The sequence below is a fragment of the Bacillus rossius genome (assembly GCF_032445375.1).
Source record: "Bacillus rossius redtenbacheri isolate Brsri chromosome 4 unlocalized genomic scaffold, Brsri_v3 Brsri_v3_scf4_2, whole genome shotgun sequence".
NCBI lineage: Eukaryota > Metazoa > Arthropoda > Insecta > Phasmatodea > Bacillidae > Bacillus > Bacillus rossius.
In genome coordinates, this window is record NW_026962011.1 from 27756412 (window position 1) to 27776457 (window position 20046).

Consider the following 20046-nt stretch of genomic DNA (forward strand, 5'->3'; position numbering starts at 1 on the left):
CCCCCCTTAGCACCAAAACTTTAATTAATTTCTTATTCATCACTCAAATTTCATATTAAAATTAATAAAAATTTTACAATTACAATATTTAAATTTAAGTACCGAAAACTGCTAAAATAGCACTATTTTACACCTTAAAATCCAATTTTTCCCGGGGGAGGACCCCCGGAACCCCCCCCCCCCCCCGCCCGCTTTAATACGGGGGGGGAGGAGGCATGCTTCTTAACACCCCCCATACACAAATCCTGGCTACGCCACTGATTACAGTGATTGAAGTGTTAACAACTTATCCATTAGCGACAATGTACCGTAGGATATAGAACGCAAATATTTTGTGGAAATTTTTTTTTTTTTTGTTACTTAAAAATGTCGATTTTATTTTAACGGTGTGTATGGCTCCGCGACTCAGTAGGCGAGAAGCGAGGCTAGCGCCGCCCACATGACGTCATCCGGGAAGAGATCCTGCACGTACCAACATTCCTGAGCTACATGGCGAACAGGTGGTGCCATCTGCCAGCGACGCGCGAGGTGCGGTCCGCGCATGCGCCGACACGCAGTCGATAGTCGAGCCTCGAGCATCGAGCCGGTCGACAGCCGCGAAGCTGGCCGCCATTAGGCCGTGCAGGCCCGGGCTTGTGCTGAGTGGCGAGTGTTTGTTTGTGCGTAGTGCCGCCGTTGTTTCGGTGGATTTCTCCAGCGCTGGTGAGTACCGCACGCCGTCACTGTTGCCCTTGAGCAGTCGCTCGTGGGCTCGGTCGGTGTTGTCAGTCTGCGGGCCAGGTGCTAGGTCCCGTTGGGACATGGTCGCCTTATTTAACACACTTGCCAAATACGGGAATCTGCCCAGCTGACCATGACATTTTGAGGCATCTTTATTGTCTTCACTGATTGCATTTCGCTAAGAGTAAATTTCATCTCGCAGGAAAAAAAATCCTAAAAAGTATCAAATAACCACTGCTAGCGTTTTTGCGATTTTCCATCTACTCTACTGCTGTATAGGCCTACCGGTAGATACTAATTTGACTCGTAAAATTCTGTCTGCTGCATTGTATTTTAGTCAGCAAGCCGATGCTCCATGTATCGAACGCCGTTTGCTTAAAAAAAGAGGGGGGGGGGGGGGAGAGAGAGAGAGAGAGAGAGAGAGAGACTGCCGCACAAACAGTGCCATGTTTAAGCCACTTAAATGTCAAATTGTCAACATAACGGTCCTTCATTACATGATGCAGGGGTATTTATCGAATTTTTAGTTAATACTGTACACGAAAATTAGAATGTGAAACTCGCCCATTAACTGCGCTGCTATTGGTCACTCACAGTGCATGGGCGTGCCCGGCTTGACTATTTATCTGGCTGTCAAGGACAAGGCGAAATAATCGAACAAACTTGTAGTCTTAAACATATGTCTAGAAAAAAAAATTCAAAACAGCGTAGCTGATACGTAGGGACTGGAAAAATTCGAGGTTTCAATGACCTCTAGGATAGACTCCACGATACTCTATGTAATTGGGAGAATGCACCTACCTGCTCATTGGCTACTAACTCATGACACCTGTTAACTGGGGTGCTTGTTATTTGATACTTCTTTTGTTGTGGATTTTTCATTGGCTCAGAGTTCCTCAGGTATACTTTAGTCCAATCACCGAAGCAGCATGAAGGAGAATGAGTTTGGATTCTAGCTTATCGCGAAATGAATCCGTGAATTGTCCCGGTTTATACTGGTTTATACTGATTAGGTATTCGGTTGTCTGATCCATGTTTTAACGGGGCATATTATTAGACACACGGATAGTTCAGGATTCACACTAATGTATATTACGAACCCTCGAATTGGCTGACTCATTACTGGGAAACCTCCCCTTTCGAGTGGGTTGTCGTGACTTATTCACTGCTACTGTATACATTTTTGCAGTCAACCTTGGGGTGTCGACGCATGTAGTTTTAGGCCGATCATGGAAGTTCAGTACACTCACTTCATTACACTTGGCTAAGTCGAGTGAGAACGTTACAGATTGTATCCAATCAAGAAAGAGCTTGCAATGATGAGCATAGTATGTTGAAGTCAAACCGTCAAAGTTTCCAGGTTACTTTTTAAATCGCTGTTCTTGTTGCGTATTCAAGCGGCTTTTTAAAAAAAAATTAAAATGCAATTATTATTGAACATTGTTTGCTGGCGAACCACAGGTGTTCATTACTGCTCGACGCCAAATTATCACTGGACCAGAGGTAAATAAAGAGGAACTATACTATAACCCAGACCAGTCAAGATAACCACTATTTCTAGTATAGGCGTACGCAGGATTTTTTTTTGGGGGAGAGGGAGGGAGTCCAGATTTTAAAGAAAATCTAATAAGAAAAATTTTTTTTAAATATAATATTTAAAATACCATAGGCTCTTCTTCGGTAATTCTTCCCCCCCCCCCCCCCCCCCCCCCACCCAATATTTTATTCTACAATGTGACCTATAACAATAGCATTACTTATTATTACTTGAAAATTAAAAATTCCGTTAACTGGGACTTGGAGAACATGAGTGATATTTTAGTTAGGCTAGTTTCTGTAAGCAAGCGGTCCTTAGCGGACCTAGCTGGAAAAAAACACTAAGCTGAATTTAAAAAAAAAAACAACAAACTGGAATAAAACTTAACTTAAAATCTTTTGAACATTTGATTTTATTCCAATGAATTTTTTTTATTTCTTAAGAAAAAATAGAATAGCCGCGAATTTCTTTTCTTTTTCAAATTAGGGTTGTTACAGGTTTGTAGTTTGTGATTCAAGTTTGTGGTTAAATTTATCATATTAACTATTTTATTTAGCAATTTTTCTTTCAATTCACATAAGTGTGTTTACATTACAATATGAATAAATACCTACACAACCCTAAAAAATTAAAAAAAAATATAAGTAAATTATTACTACTGTTGCCAAAATAATTAATTAACCTAACGGACCTAAGTAGGCACTTTACAAACTTATCCCTACTAAGTTAACATTGCGAAGACAATGCAGTTGATATATAATTTGCTTGTAAGGGTGTTAACAACTAACATTGAAGTGTAGTAAAACATAATTTTAAAAAAAGTTTTGAACCTAACCTCACTTTCATATGTCGCGATTTAGAAATAATTTTTAGCGGAGGTGAGCCAAAGATAGGTTCGGGACTGTACTATCGTATAAACATGTATTAATATGTTAAGTATGTATGTTCGAGTATGTACTTACGATCATAAGGCTAACATTTTTAACCTTTCGCTCGTAGAAGTTAAATAATGTGTGTGCTCCACTTAACTACCTAGCTATAACCAGTACCTATACATAATATAAACACGTACGCATTGAGCTGAGGCCACGGAGCTGTTGACCAATCACAAATTCACACCGCGTCGTACTGAATGAGCTCCGTTTCATTGAAGGCGGGAAACTCAAATTTCAGTGTTCCAATGTTTGTAACCTTCGTTTAAAATTACACATCTCGCGATGATCGAACGCTCTTCTTCATGTTATACGTGCAATATTTAATTGAATGCACCTGACTCCATATAGCGACCAAAACACGGTTTACTCCCCCCCCCCCCCCCCAACCATGTTTTAACAGTTTTATGGAGTTTTGTACAAAATGTTACAGTCACTACTGCTACCCAATGCCCAATTCTGTTAAGCAAAACTAAAACATAATCGAAGTGGAGTTGTATTGATTAGGTAGTCCGTAGACCAATCACCACGATTCTAGAATTGAGACTGATCAATCACGAAACACCCGCTGCGATTCGAAAATGTTTCCGTTTGCTTACCAACTGTCTGCTCGGTGACGTCATCTCGTTCGTCGTTCGGTGCGAAACTTCAGACAATGAGCTTCGAATGACTTTATTTGGAAAGGGGAGGAAGTTTAACTTCCAAACCACCCCCACTCCTCGGAATGCCTATGTTTTCAAGGTTAGTTATTTAACCTACCGTCTAACCAGAACCTGTGTTGCCCACAAGTGATGATATTTCTCGTCTGACAAATATGTACACGTATACAGACGTGCAAAAATCGTGTTGCCTAGGCGTGTTTTTGTAGGTCTGAATGAACTGAAGGACTAGAGACTCCGGCCAGGGCACTTAACGAGGCCTATACACGAGTATATAAACAAAACAAACGACATTGTTGTGATGATGTAGAGGTGTGTGGGGTCTGTAGCACTTTTCATCTTAGATTGCAGTTTGCATTTAAAAGGGTATATACTTTATTTCCAATGCAAGATTTCTGCTATTAGCGTTGTCCTTGTCTCGGTGCGCTGTTGCCAGGTGCACGCCATACAACGCAAATGATTCAGGCACAACTTTGTAATGTAATGAATATATGTTAAATGTATTGGAAAAATGGTATTTTGCAAGGTAAAATTTGAAACGATAATTCTCTAAATATATTTTCCTTGTGTATTTCATCAATAGAATCATCTGTTAATTTCAATTTTTTATTTGTTTGGTATTGTATTTGAAAGACGCCATCTTGGTTTCAACAGTTTTTGTTAACATTTTGTGTAAGCTTATATTATTTAATTTGAAGAAGTTTGGCTCTTTTCAGCATTGCACATACTTTCATGGAATGCCTTGTTTTAATAATTACTGATAGTTACAAATAGTTTCACCTGTGAAATAATATTGGTGTTTCGCATTTAATCATTTTTCCTGTCAGAATGACTAAAACATTAGTAATAAAAGGAAGGCCCCCCTTCCCAACGAGACGACTTAGAAGTGAGCAGCCAATGAACAGGACCAGCGCGAGTATGTGTATTACCGCGGAGTCTATCCTGGGGGTAAGTGATCTCGAGACGGGGGCCGTGGTAGGCCCAGGCTGCTCCACAGACTCGGGCCAAGTCCAGTGCCTGTGGGCAGGTGCCGAGGTCATCGGCACTGGGCGCTCTTGATTGGTCGACTGCTTCGTGACGTGCAGGAGAGCTGCGAACCAATTTTTTTAAAGGTCCCGCCTACCCGGCCACACACACGGTGTGAAGAGATTCAGAAAAAAAAAAACACGCTTTTAAACTTCTATTAAACGTTTCAAAACTGTATTTTGAGCAGAGTATTTTTGGTGGCATTATATAGCGGTAGTTTTGTCGGCAGTGTATAGTGGAATTTTTGGCGGTAGTATATACTGCTAGTTTTTGCGGCAGTATGTAGTAGTAGTTTTGGCGGCGGAATATAGTGGTAGTTTTTGCGGCTGAGTAGCCGAGCCCGTGCGGGGAGTGATAAGTGATGAGCCGTTATGCTGGGTCTGTAGTGTGTGTGTGTGGCCCAGTTAGACCAGAGAGTCGCTGTCCCGTGCCAGCCCGGACTAGAGGTCTCCACGCTGGCCATCACTCTCCTCTGCGGCTGGGCGCCAGCTAACCAGAGACCGAATACAGACTGTTTCACAGCAATGAATCAGCCACTAACCAAGCAAATGTGGGTTGATAATACACATGACTGTGAATTTTATACTGATACCAAATGAATCCCCGAAATTTCTGGGTCTCTAGCCATTGGCTTTAAAGTGTCGTAGGGCTTCACAATTCGTCGATGTTTCACTGTCATACAAGACAGAAACGGAAACTATCTCAAGTATACCCTGATAGTCAAACACGACCGTAATATGGCTCCTGTTACTGGCTGGTGTGTGTGTGTGTGTGTGTGTGTTTTAGGGGTTTGGGCACTGTGCCTGCAGAGTTCATTCTGTCTTCGTTGGAACCGCAACCATTCCCGAGATATGCCACACCACTAGGTACACCTCACAGTTCCGGACATCATTCAGCTATTAGCTGCCTGTTACGCTAATTCCTCTGCCGTTACTTGACCACGAGGATTCCCTGCGGGCAATAAATACTGACAGCAAGTATTCGCGGTTTAGTTTCGCGACAGGCTACAATTCAAACCCCTGTACCTTAGTGGCAGTCTGCGATTGGCCCGCAGTTCGTGCGAGGCTCAGTGCGCCAATAACAAGCCAGCAACTAAATGAGCATCTAATCAGAGGCAACCCAGTCGAGACTAGCATATAGCCAGAACCCAGTTTGTTGTCATTGCCCCGAGTATACACAGGCCTGTGGAGTATATCCTGGTCAATGACCCCCAGGCTACTGGAAGAAAGAATGCAAAAGAGGCAATGTGACGTCACTCACATTCGGATAAGGACACGGACCACGCACAGGTTCGGACTATTGTAGACGGGCTCTTAAGGCATTGTCTCACCGAAAACTGCCCTGTCCACAATTGCGATGTCCGAAGTCCGAATGTATTGATTTCTAAAGTTGTCTCCAGAGCGTAGTAAATGTGCCAAACCAAATGTTTTGTTTTATTGTTTTGATGTTTTGTAGTTTGAGATTGAACGTATGAAAGTTGTGGGAGTTCAATAATATATATTTATTCAGTAAGGCAAAGTGGCTCTTCTTGACTTACAACACCTTCCATTTCCTTCAATAACACATTTCCTTCAATAACAAAAACAAACACACGTTTTCAAACGGGAACAGGAAATTCAAATATCGTGAGTGTTCTGTTCTTTTTCTGTGTCCGAAGTACACAGGTTGGGACAAAAAGTTCAAATTGACGAATGTCTTCGGACCAGGTAGGTTCGGACCTTCGCCCACTTGACGCATGACGTCAGAGGGTCACGTGGACCAATCAGCGACGAGTGTCCTTCGGACACAGTTTAGGACATTGCTATTGTAGACGGGCCTTAAAACACCATTGTTGGTTCAAAACGTATTTGAATATTCAACATTACTTTTAAATAACTGTACCGATTGTGCTGAAAATCGGTGGACGATCGTTAAATTACATAATATTAATAATTCAAACGACGAAAATATTATTCAAAAGTCAAATCGATGGTTCCAATCGAGTGGAAGAGAGATGCCACGCATGCGTACAATGAGCAAACAGGACACATCCGTAGTGGGACACTTTTTCGTGCGTGCAGCCGGCGTTCATCGATTTATTAGACGTCACGTCAAAAAACTAACTCTAATTTGGCATGCAAATAATTAATAGAAATAATATAATAAAATGACTGGAGTGACATTATAAATACGGCTGGTAAAGTATAAATTCAGTCAAATTTAAAAAAAAATTAAATACTCAGTATTTAATATTAGTACAAACAAGTGTAAATATTAATTATTTAATTTATTAAAATAAAATTATTTTTATTAATAATGAAAATAAATAAATATGCAAAATGATTATTATAATTTATGAAGCAAATAAATTATATATAAGGAAACATCCGGCTTCCCGGCAGTCGGCGTGACGGGTGTCCCCGCTGCAGTTCCTGTCGCCATTGCCCCCGGGGGCGGACCACACGAGACCCGTGACGTCAGCGCAGCCACAACCCGCGGCTGCTGTTGTGTGCAGTTGATGGGAAACTCTGTGGATTCCGGCACTTTGCTCTCAAACAGAGATGATGAGTAGAGACTGTAAAAATGACCTTTATGATAGTCTCCACAATCATCTACATACTCGGGTAAATGCCAACTGCTCATTGGCGAATGATTTGTGAGACCTGTTTACTGGAATGAATGTGATTCTATGATTCTCCTGTTGAAGGTTTTTCATTGGCTCACAGTCCTTCAGGTAACTATGGTCCAATCACTGAAGCAGCATGAAGGTATTTGGATGCAGACCTACCTCGAAATATTCCTTTTTCTAATGATAAATTCCATAAATTATTGTTTGTCCCAAGTTAGTTTCAAAACAATATTACTAAACCAAGCCGTCAATATCAAGAAAATCATGGACGTGCTGTACCTTATAGAGATCATGGCCACCAAGAACATGAGAAGGTATGTAGCTCACATGAGAAGCGTGACAGGAAAAACTCTAGTGCGGAACTTACCATCTCCATGAATCAGGGTGAGTAGGGCCACGAATAGAAGCAGTGAAATGGCAAGATGGTGTACAGGGCATGCTTCCTAGGAAGAGACTGGGGCGAGTGGTTGTAGACCCGCCTCCCTAGCCGGTCCAAGAGCGCATGCGCTGATTGAATGTTGTCAAGGCCACGGCGCCGCCTCCTCCCTCTGTCCTCGATGTAATGCACCTGATCATTGGCTACTAACTCGTGACACCTGTTAACTGGGGTGCCTGTGATTCGATACTTCTTTTCTTGAGGATGGGCGGGAGCTGTGCAGTGAGTGAAGGCGGGTCTACGCCGGACATGCCACGCCCTAAGAACCTCTCCCGTGTTGCGCGCCCTGTAGCTCTGCGGTAATGCGTGCGCTGATTGGTAGTTGCCAATGCGGTAGTGCCCCCTCCTCCCTCTGCTCATGGTGGGCGGGAGCTGTGCAGTGAGTGAAGGCGGGTCTACGCCCGACATGCCACGCCCTCAGAACCTCTCCCGTGTTGCGCGCCCTGTAGCTCTGCGGTAATGTGTGCGCTGATTGGTAGTTGCCAATGCGGTAGTGGCCCCTCCTCCCTCTGCTCATGGTGGGCGGGAGCTGTGCAGTGAGTGAAGGCGAGTCTACGCCCGACATGCCACGCCCTCAGAACCTCTCCCGTGTTGCGCGCCCTGTAGCTCTGCGGTAATGCGTGCGGCGATGCGGGCTCGTTGTGCAGATTGTGGCGGGGGCGGGGCTGTGGGCGGAGCCTGGCAGGCGCTAACTGCGTGCGCCCATCCATCTCCATGAGCCTCGACATCACCGACCTTCGCCCGCATCTCACACGACGCCACGCACATCTCCAGTCGCCGACACTCCTCTTGGACACAACTGTTAGGTGCCGGTGCCGGTGCCGTGCCCAGCATGTTCGCATGCTGCAGTGATGCTGTGAACCGTCATGTTAAACTTAATAAATAATCCTTACCAAGAGCTGTACCCCGGGAGGTGAAACACTAGACGGTAGTTTTTAATAACGAGGGAGAGAAGTGCTTTGTGTGTAATAATTTTACTTTCAAACGTTTTTGAAACAAATATAAACTTCAACATGTTCTTTGTCTTGAACACTAGGTCTTCAAAGTCAGTTCAAGTTTCTCTAAAATTACAATTTTGAAAAAATTATAACATCACTTCTAAGAAATTTGTTTACCGTGCGTCTCGGGTTTTCTATTGGGTAATGCTGTCTGAAAACCCGCTCTCAATAGGGCATTTGAAACAAGAGTCACTCGCCTTTTGGCGTGGAGCCGCGCCGAGCGAGTGGAGCACTCGCTCCGGGACTCCTCGCTGGCTGTCCACTCGTCGCCGCGGCGCCCGGGGGTCTGCCTCCAGTCTCTCCTGCTGCCGACTCGCTCCACGAGCTGGGGCACGGCGAGCAGACCTCGCAGCTGCACGCTCTCCAAGTTGCTCGTACTATGTCACCCACAGCGACATAGTCTCGATTTTTTCTAAATTAAATACTAATACTGAATAATATTGAATTCTGAGTATTTATGAAGAAAAAAAATTAATTTTATTAAATTTATACTATACCATCCGTATTTATAATGTCTCTCCAGTTTTCATTATTTTATTTTTAGATACATTTGAATGCAAAATTATGGTTGTGTTTTGATCACGCCAAGCAGACATAACGTCTAACGCGCGTACATAAGTGCACGCAACTCATAGCCGTCACAGCACAACAGTGCCTGCGAGTATCGATACATCGCTGCAAAGTGTCTCGTGAGTAATTCCTACAGTTGCACGAGAATGAATCACTCAAGACCCGAAGATTCGTGGTAAATGAACGGCGGAGGCGGCCTGTGTTGTACAGAGAGTTGACGGCGTGTCAGTGGTAGACTATTTGTCTCGCTGTGCACACCGTGGCTGATGGCGTGCGCTCGGGTTATCCCAGGAGCCAGAGGCGCCGGCAGTCAACACCGTGGCGGGGTTATGGCAGCAGCTCTCTCGCACAGCGCGCTGTTGACACGGCACACCGCACTTCTTGCGTTTTCATAATGACTCCATCCCAACGAATAGTCATTAATGATAGGAAATTTAAGACAACTGATATCAAGCACCCCCACGCCTTTTTAAATTAAAATTAATTGCTTGTTTGTATCCTCGAGTCTTATTTTAAGCTTATTAAAAAAAACGCTATAAAGAATTGTAGTTCATTATATCGCTGTTGAACAAATTCCCGGGAATTTATTGTTTTATTAACTAAAAAGTAAAAAAAAAAATTCAAATTTTTGTAATTTGTTCAACAGCGCTCGTGCGGGATGGCGGCAGCCCAGCCCTCACAGGAGCAGCCGTTGGGTGAGGGACATTAGCCCGAGCGACTAGGAGATTGTGGAGTCCATCCTTGAAGTGCCTGTTCTCTGAGCCGTGTGCGTGTGTGTGTGTGTTGCAGGTCGGTGGGCTGTCGCCAGGACACATGTGACGTCATCGCGCCATGGGACCCGCGACAGGTAACAGCTCCATCACGTCCGGCCACTAGAAATGACATGTACAAGCTGTCTGTCCCCTCAAGGTCCTCTGCTGTCTGTGTGGCTGGCCGAGACAGGAGTCTTCGCTGAGCTGCGCGCTACACAGCGTGGTCTATAGGATGACGTCAGACGAGGGAAACAAGGGAAAGCAGAGGATTACTCTATCCTGGAAAAGTCAGGGAAAAGTAAGGGATTTGAACCCTTATTGCCTTCAGGCTGGGAAAATTTGTGTGTTCTAAGAATTAACCCTATTTTTGTCACATGCATCTATTGGATTTTTTTATTGGTTTTTAAAATAAGATTAAGGACAAATTACAACTTTTGGTTTGGGAAACAGGGAAAAGTCGAGAGATTTCGTGTAGTTGATTCTGTAGACATCCTGGCTAGCAGAAAAAGCACAAATTACACATTATGGATATATAGCTATAGCTAAACACCATAAAAAATCGCGGTAGGCTAGAATTCAAACAGTTTTACCTTTGACCCGCTTCTCAAGTGAGTGACGAATATGCAGGGGACTCTTGCCCAAAATAGGACTGAGGAGTCTATCCTGTAGGTCATGGACACCGCAGATATTTTAATCCCTCGTTATAGCCTTTAAACCGTGTCAAGTCTCTAGCTAAGGGCATAGCTGCCTACAGGGCTGGTCTCGATAGAGATGATGATTCGTAATGGGCAAGGTGTACTGTTTGTTCGGTTTCAAAATAATTCCCTCGTGACCACTACATTTCCCTCGCTTCTAGTTCTGCTCGCCGATAGAAGCTGGCCTGCACTCGACGGGCCAATGTGGACGTCTTGCCTATGTTACAGACTCCTTCATTTGTCTGAGAATAATAATTTGATTTTTTAAAAATAATTCTTCCAACTACAAGAAGAGAACGGAAATATTTGCAGATTTATTTCGCGGTAGGCTAGAATTCAAATTTATTTACCTTGGCTTGCTTGTATGACTGGCTCACAGCAATTGTGAATGACTCTGAGCCAATGAGATACTCTCATCAATAAGAGTATCAAATCACGGGCAACCCAGGCTAGAAATCTAACAAGTGAGCGACCAATGAGCAAGAAGTATGCACAAGTGTGCATAGGATTGTGGAGTTTATCCCAGACATAATGGAAACCGCGAATTTGTTTCAGTCAATAATCATAATCTTAGAAAGTAGTTGCATTGTTACATATTTAACATATTGTACAAAGTTTTGTGTAAGTAACAATATGTGCGCCGAGTATTGCCCCCTGGTGGTGGGCCACCCGCCTGTCATTGTCCCATGGTGGTGGGCCACCCTTGCAAACAAGAATCGCCGCGCGGGCCAGTAGCGACCTGGCGCATACTGCACAGCCAGTAGCGACCGTGCACACTCTCTTTGGCCCCACCAATTGAGCACATACGGGTACAGACTATTATTTAGTACGTCAAGATTTATCCTTTTACTGCATACCTATCAGTAGGGACCGGAAAAATTCGCGGGTTCAATGCCCTGTAGGATGAACTCCATAGTTATACGTACACTCGGTCAAATGTCACCCACTCATTGGCTGCTGTCTTGTGAGACGTCCTAACGTAGCAGCCTGTGATTCGATAAAGCTTTGGTTTGGTGTTTCTAATTGGCCCAGAGTCATCCAGGTGAGTTGCGAGCAAAAAGCAGTGGCAGCACTGTATTTTAGCCTATCACGAAATGAATTCGCGATTTTTTCCGGTCTCTGCCTATCAGTCTTTTTCGCCTCTGATCGTCGAGAGAATGTAGTTCTGATTTGGTCCGTGCTATCTAGAGCGCCAGTGATGTTTTACATAAAATTCGTGATGCGCCTGGAAAAAAAATTACACGATTCATAATTATTTCTTTCTTGTAGGAGAGGAATTCAACTGTCTGCTCTACGGTAAGAGCTTATGGCTGGTTAGCCTAAGGTGTGCAGCCTCATGTGTGGGGACGGGAAATATACTCGTGTGATATCGCGACAACCTATCTCTTTACTTTTTTTTATATCAGACCTAAGTTTGCCAGAGATAATGAGACGCTCTGGGAGATTCTATAGCCTGTAGCAAACGTGCATTTGACGATCTACCCTATCATAATGGCTATAGGTTTTTCGCGAAAAGATTTCCAGACCAATTGTGATAAATTTTATTAGCATTGTCTGGGTTTCGTGATTGGCTGGGTTTATTCCAGGTACATTTCTATTGTCAGCACACCATAGCCAGTGCGGAACAAAACGCGTCCTGACTGGCCTAGCCAAAGGGTAATGGCTTCTCTTGCAGACGGCCGCCAATTACAAAGGAGCGATCGCTAGTGCAACCATATCTTATTGTAGTCAAATTAGTGAACATATTTTTTTTCGCGGAAAAATACACGGCCTTACCTATTGTAATTACCAAGTCTAGTTCTCCACAGTCCTTAACCCGAGCCTCCATATAGGAGTATGGAGTCCAGCCTACAGGTCGTTGAACGCGTGAATGCCAGGGACAAGCAAGCAGGCGAAGCACTCGCGCCTCAAGTCTGCAGGCGTGAGGCAGTCTTCACGTCGTGACGCACGTTCACCTTGTCGTCGTGTAGCTTCAGTCAAACTTCAGTTTACAAGATTGGGGCCCTTGTTAGATAACTGTTCACTTGTAAGGTTTAGGTTACAGCAGCTTGAAGATCGCCAAACAAAAAATGTGTGGAACATACCGTTAACTTGGCGTGAACACATGCAGTAGTTGGACCCTACAGCGCAGCGCCCCGCCCGGTGATGTGGGGCCACTTTCCCCGGGGGACAGAAAGTGAAACTGCGTGCCGAGAGTGACCGCACCAGCCGAGCCTCCAGCCATTGCACCGCTCCCTTCGACCAGTGCTCAAGCCGTCACACCGCTCCCTTCGACCAGTGCTCAAGCCGTCACACTGCTCCCTTCGACCAGTGCTGCAACCAATACACTGCTCTCTGGGACTAGTGCTCCAGCCGTCACACTGCTGCCAGGGACTAGTGCTCCAACCAATACACGGTTCCCTGGGACTAGTGCTCAAGACGTCACACCGCTCCTGGGACCAGTGATCAAACCGTCACACCGCTCCCTGGGACTAGTGCTCCAACCACTACACCGCTCCCTGATACTAGTGCTCAAGCCGTCACACTGCTCTCTGGGACTAGTGTTCCAGTCATACACCGCTCCCTGGTACTAGTGCTTCAGCCATCACACTGCTCCATGGTACTAGTGATCCAACCACTACACTGCTCCCTTGGATTAGAATTTCAGCCAATACACCGCTCCCTGGTATTAGTACTACAGCCAATACACTGCTCCCTGGAACTAGTGCTGCAACCAATACACTGCTCTCTGGAACTAGTGCTCAAGCCATCGCACCGCTCCTTTCGACCAATGTTCAAGCCGTCACACTGCTCTCTGGGACTAGTGTTCAAGTCTTCACACTGCTCCCTGGAACTAGTGCTGCATCCAATACACCGCTCCCTGGTACTAGTGCTCCAGTCATACACTGCTCCCTGGGGCTAGTGCTCAAGCCGTCACACTGCTCCCTGGGACTAGTACTCCAGTCATACACTGCTCCTTGGGGCTAGTGCTGCATCCAATACACCGCTCCCTGGTACTAGTGCTCCAGTCATACACTGCTCCCTGGGGCTAGTGCTCAAGCCGTCACACTGCTCCCTGGGACTAGTACTCCAGTCATACACTGCTCCTTGGGGCTAGTGCTGCATCCAATACACCGCTCCCTGGTACTAGTGCTCCAGTCATACACTGCTCCCTGGTACTAGTGCTCCAGTGATACACTGCTCCCTGGGGCTAGTGCTCCAACCAATACACTGTTTTGGGGTACTAGTGCTCAGTTATTTGTATCAGCATGGCGGCGCAGGTAAGTTAGTCAGTTCTGACGTCTGGCTAGGCTCCCTTGTTCGTGGTGGTCTACTAACAGCCTCGTCGTTTGTCGTTCCTCGATGAGCCGCTGGCAGTCACAGCAGTAGATTCTTTTATTGTGCGCAGCTCGCATTAAGAGCAAGTGACATTTATCTGTGACCGAGTGGGCGCTATCTTACGAGTCTTGTAAATTTACAACTGGCTGTAAAACGATGAAGAGATATCTTTTTAAATTCTTGTGTAACACGAGGTGATTGTGCAAACAAAAGTAACTTCGTACCTGTTCGCAATAAAATCTTGCAGGCTCGTGATAAGTTTAATTTATAACGTCAAACAATTCCTTAATACCTGTAATTTAACGGAGTCATCAGTTGCCAGTAAATATATCACAGTCGCTCGTTTATTGAAGCAATAATTGATTTTGCTTTGTCTGTATTCCACACGATAAACCTTTTATTATTCAGCGTAAGTATTACGTTACACTCTACTGTTGATTTGTTATAGAACTGCTTCCGAATAAAAGAAGCTAGTTGCAGTGTAGTTTTGACGCGACTCTTGTGGAGAGCGCTTAGCCAAAGAAGAACTAGCCACCAATCACGTTCTCCCCAGTCGAGCTTCCTCACATGGGCACGTGGTATAGGCTCGGCTAAGTACAAGAGTTGGAGTCTAGCCGGAAGGTTATGCTCCGTCGCCAAATTAATTGACCAAATGCTTCCCTTGTCTGAGTGTTTAGGTCGGGGCGTTGAAGGGAAGATACACAGAGTAATTTAATGGAAGGAGACTAGGACATTTTCTTAGTTAGAAAACCTTTAAAATTCTGCTCATTGATTACGGGCCAGAAGAAGAGCTCAGAGTTCACGGGCTCGAAGCAAATAAAACATCACTTGGCGCAGGCCAACTCTTCCCTGATATAGTACAGTATGTCCAGAAAAGAATGTCGCAATTATACATTTTAATAGTATCAACTGTTAGCGTTGTAGAGTATTGGTTCAAGGTCACAATTAAAGAATAACTCAAACCGTTTTAGATAAGCGCATACGCGAATGAGCGAGTACTACTTTGTTGTTTTTTCGTTGACAGCGCCACGTACGCAAAATGACGACTTCTGAGCGTAAAGCTTTTTGTGTTCTGCAATTTGCTAAGAGTGAATCTTCAATTTCACTTTTACCTTGCGTTTCGATTAAAGTTTAATTGTGATCCCCCGTGGGCAAAAACATCCGCCGATGGTACAGGCAATTGGAGACGACAGAGCTCTTTTTCGCACGCCTCGACATTCTCCTGACATAACGCCATGCTATTTTTTTTCCTTTTCCTTTATAAAAGATCGTGTCTACGTTCCGCCGCTACCTAATGATTTGCCAGAGTTGAGGCACAAAATTAAAAAAGGCTGTTGCTACCATTACCCCGGACGTATTTATCAGATTGTGGGGAGAATTGGACTTTAAGTTAGATGTGTGCCGTATAACTAAAGGTGCACATATTGAACATTTGTAAGAAATAACTATATTAGTTTACCTTCAATTCGATGTATGATTTATTTTAATTTTTGTCCTAATTAAACTTTTTTTAATGTACCATTGAAACTGCGACATTATTTTATGGACACCCTACACAAGGATGTGTACAAGTACGCGAGTGTGCTGTAATGCAAGCATGCCATCGGACCATTGAGTGCCCCACTCCGGATAGCTCCATGTACATGACGCCACACTGCTCTGACGAGGAAGTGTGTTGATGGGAGAGGACGGCTCGTCTCCACGCCAGCTGGTCAGGCAGGTACGACACTCCTCCTGGACCGGTGTCTCTCGCTCAGCCGTTGGAGGGGGGGGGGGAAGGGGGGTGTCCGAGGTCACCGCCGCTTCGCGCTGCGACCTCTCTTCCCCGCGGTCTTCAGAGAGGCCAGTCCAGGGGGGCACTTCGGACTGGTTTTCACCTGTGTGCTCACGGTGCTAGGCCCTGGCCACTGGGCCTACTCCCGTCCCTGCCTCGGGCCACTTTCAAAATAATTGCGTCAAAAGCCCCAACTTCATATAAAACGCAACCCATGCTAAAGGGGACAGGTAAATGCATAATATTTAATTAAACAACACCGCAAAACCAAAGCAGGATAGTGTACTTAAGTAGCAGCATGAATGAATTAAAATACAAAAATTAAAATACCAAAATTAAAATAAAATATGTTGTTAACATCCATTTATTTACGAAAAAAACAATAATTTCAAATCGGCAAATTATAATCATACTGACTTTCGCGTGGCCATGAATTTAAACTGAAAATAAATTCAAATTAAAATACATTAAAACCTATATAGAAATAATTTATTCCAAAAAGCTGCATGCATGATTTTACGCACGAGATAGTACCGTACGTATTTTTTGGCGTCTGTCCTTTACCAAATAGTAGCCCAAAAATACACTCGCTTAAAGCTATTTAAAAAAAAACCTTCATACAACATATTCATGCTTGCGTTATGCTTAAAAAAACTAACACACTAATCGTTAAAAATAATGACTACATTTGATATACAATCTTAAATACTGCATTATAAAAAAATATTACAATAAAATATTAACATTAAATTGGCCGTTCAGAAAAGTTCATAGCCAGGGCAGTCTTCGCCGCATAATCAAGTTGATAGTCAAACACTCATACTTTAGCAGCACAAAAAAAATTGTTTCTGGCCATATATTCAGTCTTATACCTAAATACATTAAGAATAATCGTCTAACTTCGTACATTGAAATAACACCATAAATAAGAATTATTAATTTTCAAGCAAATTATGGCCTTCGGCTTGCGATGAACGGCCAGTAACTACCATTTCTTCTGAACCTAAATAAATAATTATTAAATGCAATGAAGTTAAACTAAACCATTTACAGAAGAATAAGTTAAAAAGGAAAATTCAAATATAATATTAAATATAATTGAGGTTAGCCATAAAAGGCGGAGACGTAACACGAATGTTACAGGATAACTCGACAGTAGTTCCAGGAGAGCGGACCCCGGCCAGTGGCGTGGAACCACGCATTATTTAGCTGAGATGGTTTTGGAAACCACTGGGAAACTTGAGCAAGGATGGCCAGCCAGCCCGCATGAGGGGCGCTATGGAGGCAGTTCCTGTCCCTCCATTACCGCTACACGCCTAATTCGATTAGCAGCGGTGTCTTTCTACCTCTACCTCGGGTGTTCGGCACGTTTCCTGAGCCTTGAAGGTGTGAAGTGGCGTAACTAGTACAACATGTTCTGGGAGCTTCGAGTGTCAAGTCGGGGGTTTTGATGACGATGCTTCGGAGGACTAAGCACACTCTTCCAGGCCGACCTCCAGCGGGGAGTGGCAGAGGCTGGCGGCGACAACTACGAGCGAGGGCGAGGCTGGTGAGAGAGTGAAGAGGGTGAGTGGCCTCTTGGTGAGCGATAGCGGGCGACGAACAGGCTTCGTGAGCGAAGGTGGTGCATCGGGGACAAGTGAGCAGCGCGAGGCAGTGTGTTTGGACCGAGATGTGCGGTAAGAGCCGAGCAGAGCCGAGGTCCTGTGGAGAGGGTGAATAATGGACTTACTAAAAGTGTGAATAATTTTTGGCAAGGAAACTTAATTGAAATCGTTATAGCTTAATTAGCAATTCAAATATTAGGTAATATATAAAACTATTTTTAATTATTTGAGATATCCTTCCAGGCGTATTTTCACAATCGTAACACTATAATCTCAAATAGTCATCTCATAAGCATGGCATTCGACAGAGTTTGACAACACTAAACTGGTTTTGAAAAACTCAGTGACCAGTCAATGACATGTTATTGTACATTATAATGTAATAAATGATGGGAGGCTATTACTTTAAGTGTGTTCTCTAGCATAGTGGTTTAAGAGATGTGTTCGCGACAGCACTTTGCAAGTCAGCTCCGAGCTGGTGTTGTTGACAGGAGACGGTTCTTTGGAAGGTTTCGACTCAACAAATTATTGAAAGTTTAGCTGCCACTGTTAAATTTCTTATTTTGATGACATCAGCTTTAAATCCGCAGTGCTCACCTCAGTGGCAGAACTGGCTAACATAATCTTATACAGGATGAGTCTGAATCTGACCAACTTCGGCTGCAGGTTCATAATGACAAAATAAGTTAAATATCTCAATACGAATTATTGTCTAAAGTGCTCATGCACGTGTGGTCTTGAATGTTTCTTGAAGAGTGTTTAGTTATTCTTATTGCAGGCAAGGTGCTCATGCAGTATAGGGGCGGTTGCAAGCCTCACAGCTGTGCTAGCAGGCGCGAGGAGCTGAGCCGAGCTAGTGTGCCATGCCGTCAGCCGGGGAGGGGCTTATTGACCGCAGTTACTCAACACGCCGGCATTGATCACGCAGAGCCGCGCCCGCTCGTGCGCCGCCTGTCCACGCTGTCAACACTGCCCACACTGCCCACACTGCCCCTACTGCCCCTACTGCCCCTACTGCCCATACTGCCCATACTGCCCATACTGCCCATACGATCCGGTCGAACTACGCGTCGTGCCACTCTCAGGGAGGTGTCTCTCACCCTCTTCCGATGTAGCACTTCCCTTCGCTCGCGGAACTCTCGGAAATCCATAACTGTCGGGGAACTCGCTCGGAACTTCCGCGGAGGCCGGCGTCGCTGCTTAAGCACCTGAGGCGCCCGTCTTGAACCGACGAGAGCGGCTGTGACGAGTCGCGTCATCCTGGGCCGACCCGACACGCCCGAAACATCGAGAGAGGTGGCTTTCATTCGAGCCACTCCGCGCGGCGGCCAACAGAATTTCCCAAGGCCGCTCAGCGATATATAACAGCATCGTGACAGGATGATGCGCGGAGTGCGGTGAACCTTGTAACCCGGCCAGGCACGCGTGACATGCCTTGCGTCAGTGTACGGCACGTGACAAGGCGCGTGACGCCAGTGGCCGTGAAGGGCCGCCAGCCAGCTCCGAACCTGCTGCGTGTCGCGGTCCTGTCTGCGTTCGTAACAGTATGTTTACTAATTGTAGTTACCTAAAGCATGGAGTAGCGATGCTAGAAGGACAGTGGTTCGTATCGCTTGTATGGTAGTTGTGTGGCTGTCACAGTGCTAGCAGATGCCTGCCCGCTAGGGTATTCGGAGCCGTAACACGATGTTCAGAACCGGGAATTTCGGTACTATTCTTCAATGTAACCGAGAACTCCCGGTACTTTTGGTAGTAGCTATTTTTTTTTTAATTATTAACGGCGCAGCAGTCGGTTATTGAAGTAGCAATAGTTTTGAACTACTAAACAAGTTTTAGTGATCAATAGTTAAAAGATAAACATTTTTGTGTTACAATTTTTTATTGCAAAAAGCATCTATGAACGTGAACAAATCATTTTATTTTCAGTCTTACTCTCAATCTTTAACATTGAAAAAAAAAATTCAAAATAAATAATTGTTTTACCGCATGCAAAATCACATAATTGTGAACTTAAAATAACACTTATTGTTTTCATAACAAACTTAAAAGAAAAAAATGTATCGTTATGTAAGTACTGTTGTCTTGACGACCACAGACACACAGCAGTGCGAGCACCGACCCCCCCCCCCCCCCCCTTTTTCTTTTTTTCCCCCCTCGCGTGACGAGAGAGCAGCGCATGCAAGTCGTATGAGCGCGCAGTGACAACTCATTGTCATGCTCTCGATGTCGAGTCCCACAACAAACGTAGTCGCCGACCTAAGCCGGCATATCGGGGAAGAATAAACATGTTAATTTAACATAGTAGTGGAAATATATGAAACTAGCGGCGGTTTGATTTAAAAATTATGTAACCTGGTGGATGCTATTTGTAGAGACCCGGAAATTTCGCGGATTCATTTAGTCGCAAGCTAGAA

General features: G+C 44.6%; 1 protein-coding gene across 2 annotated transcripts in view; it reads left to right on the forward strand.

The window, feature by feature from the left end:
* The first annotated feature begins 556 nt into the window (after positions 1-556).
* The window catches only part of LOC134542370 (alpha-1,6-mannosyl-glycoprotein 2-beta-N-acetylglucosaminyltransferase-like), a 58349-nt gene continuing 38859 nt past the window's right edge, over positions 557-20046 (forward strand). Inside the window, exons 1-2 of one of the 2 annotated variants that reach the window (XM_063386550.1) lie at positions 557-702; positions 10276-10333. The gene's annotated coding sequence lies outside the window, so the exon portion shown is untranslated. The remainder of the gene's footprint in view (positions 703-10275; positions 10334-20046) is intronic. The other variant, XM_063386548.1, reaches the window with a different exon arrangement.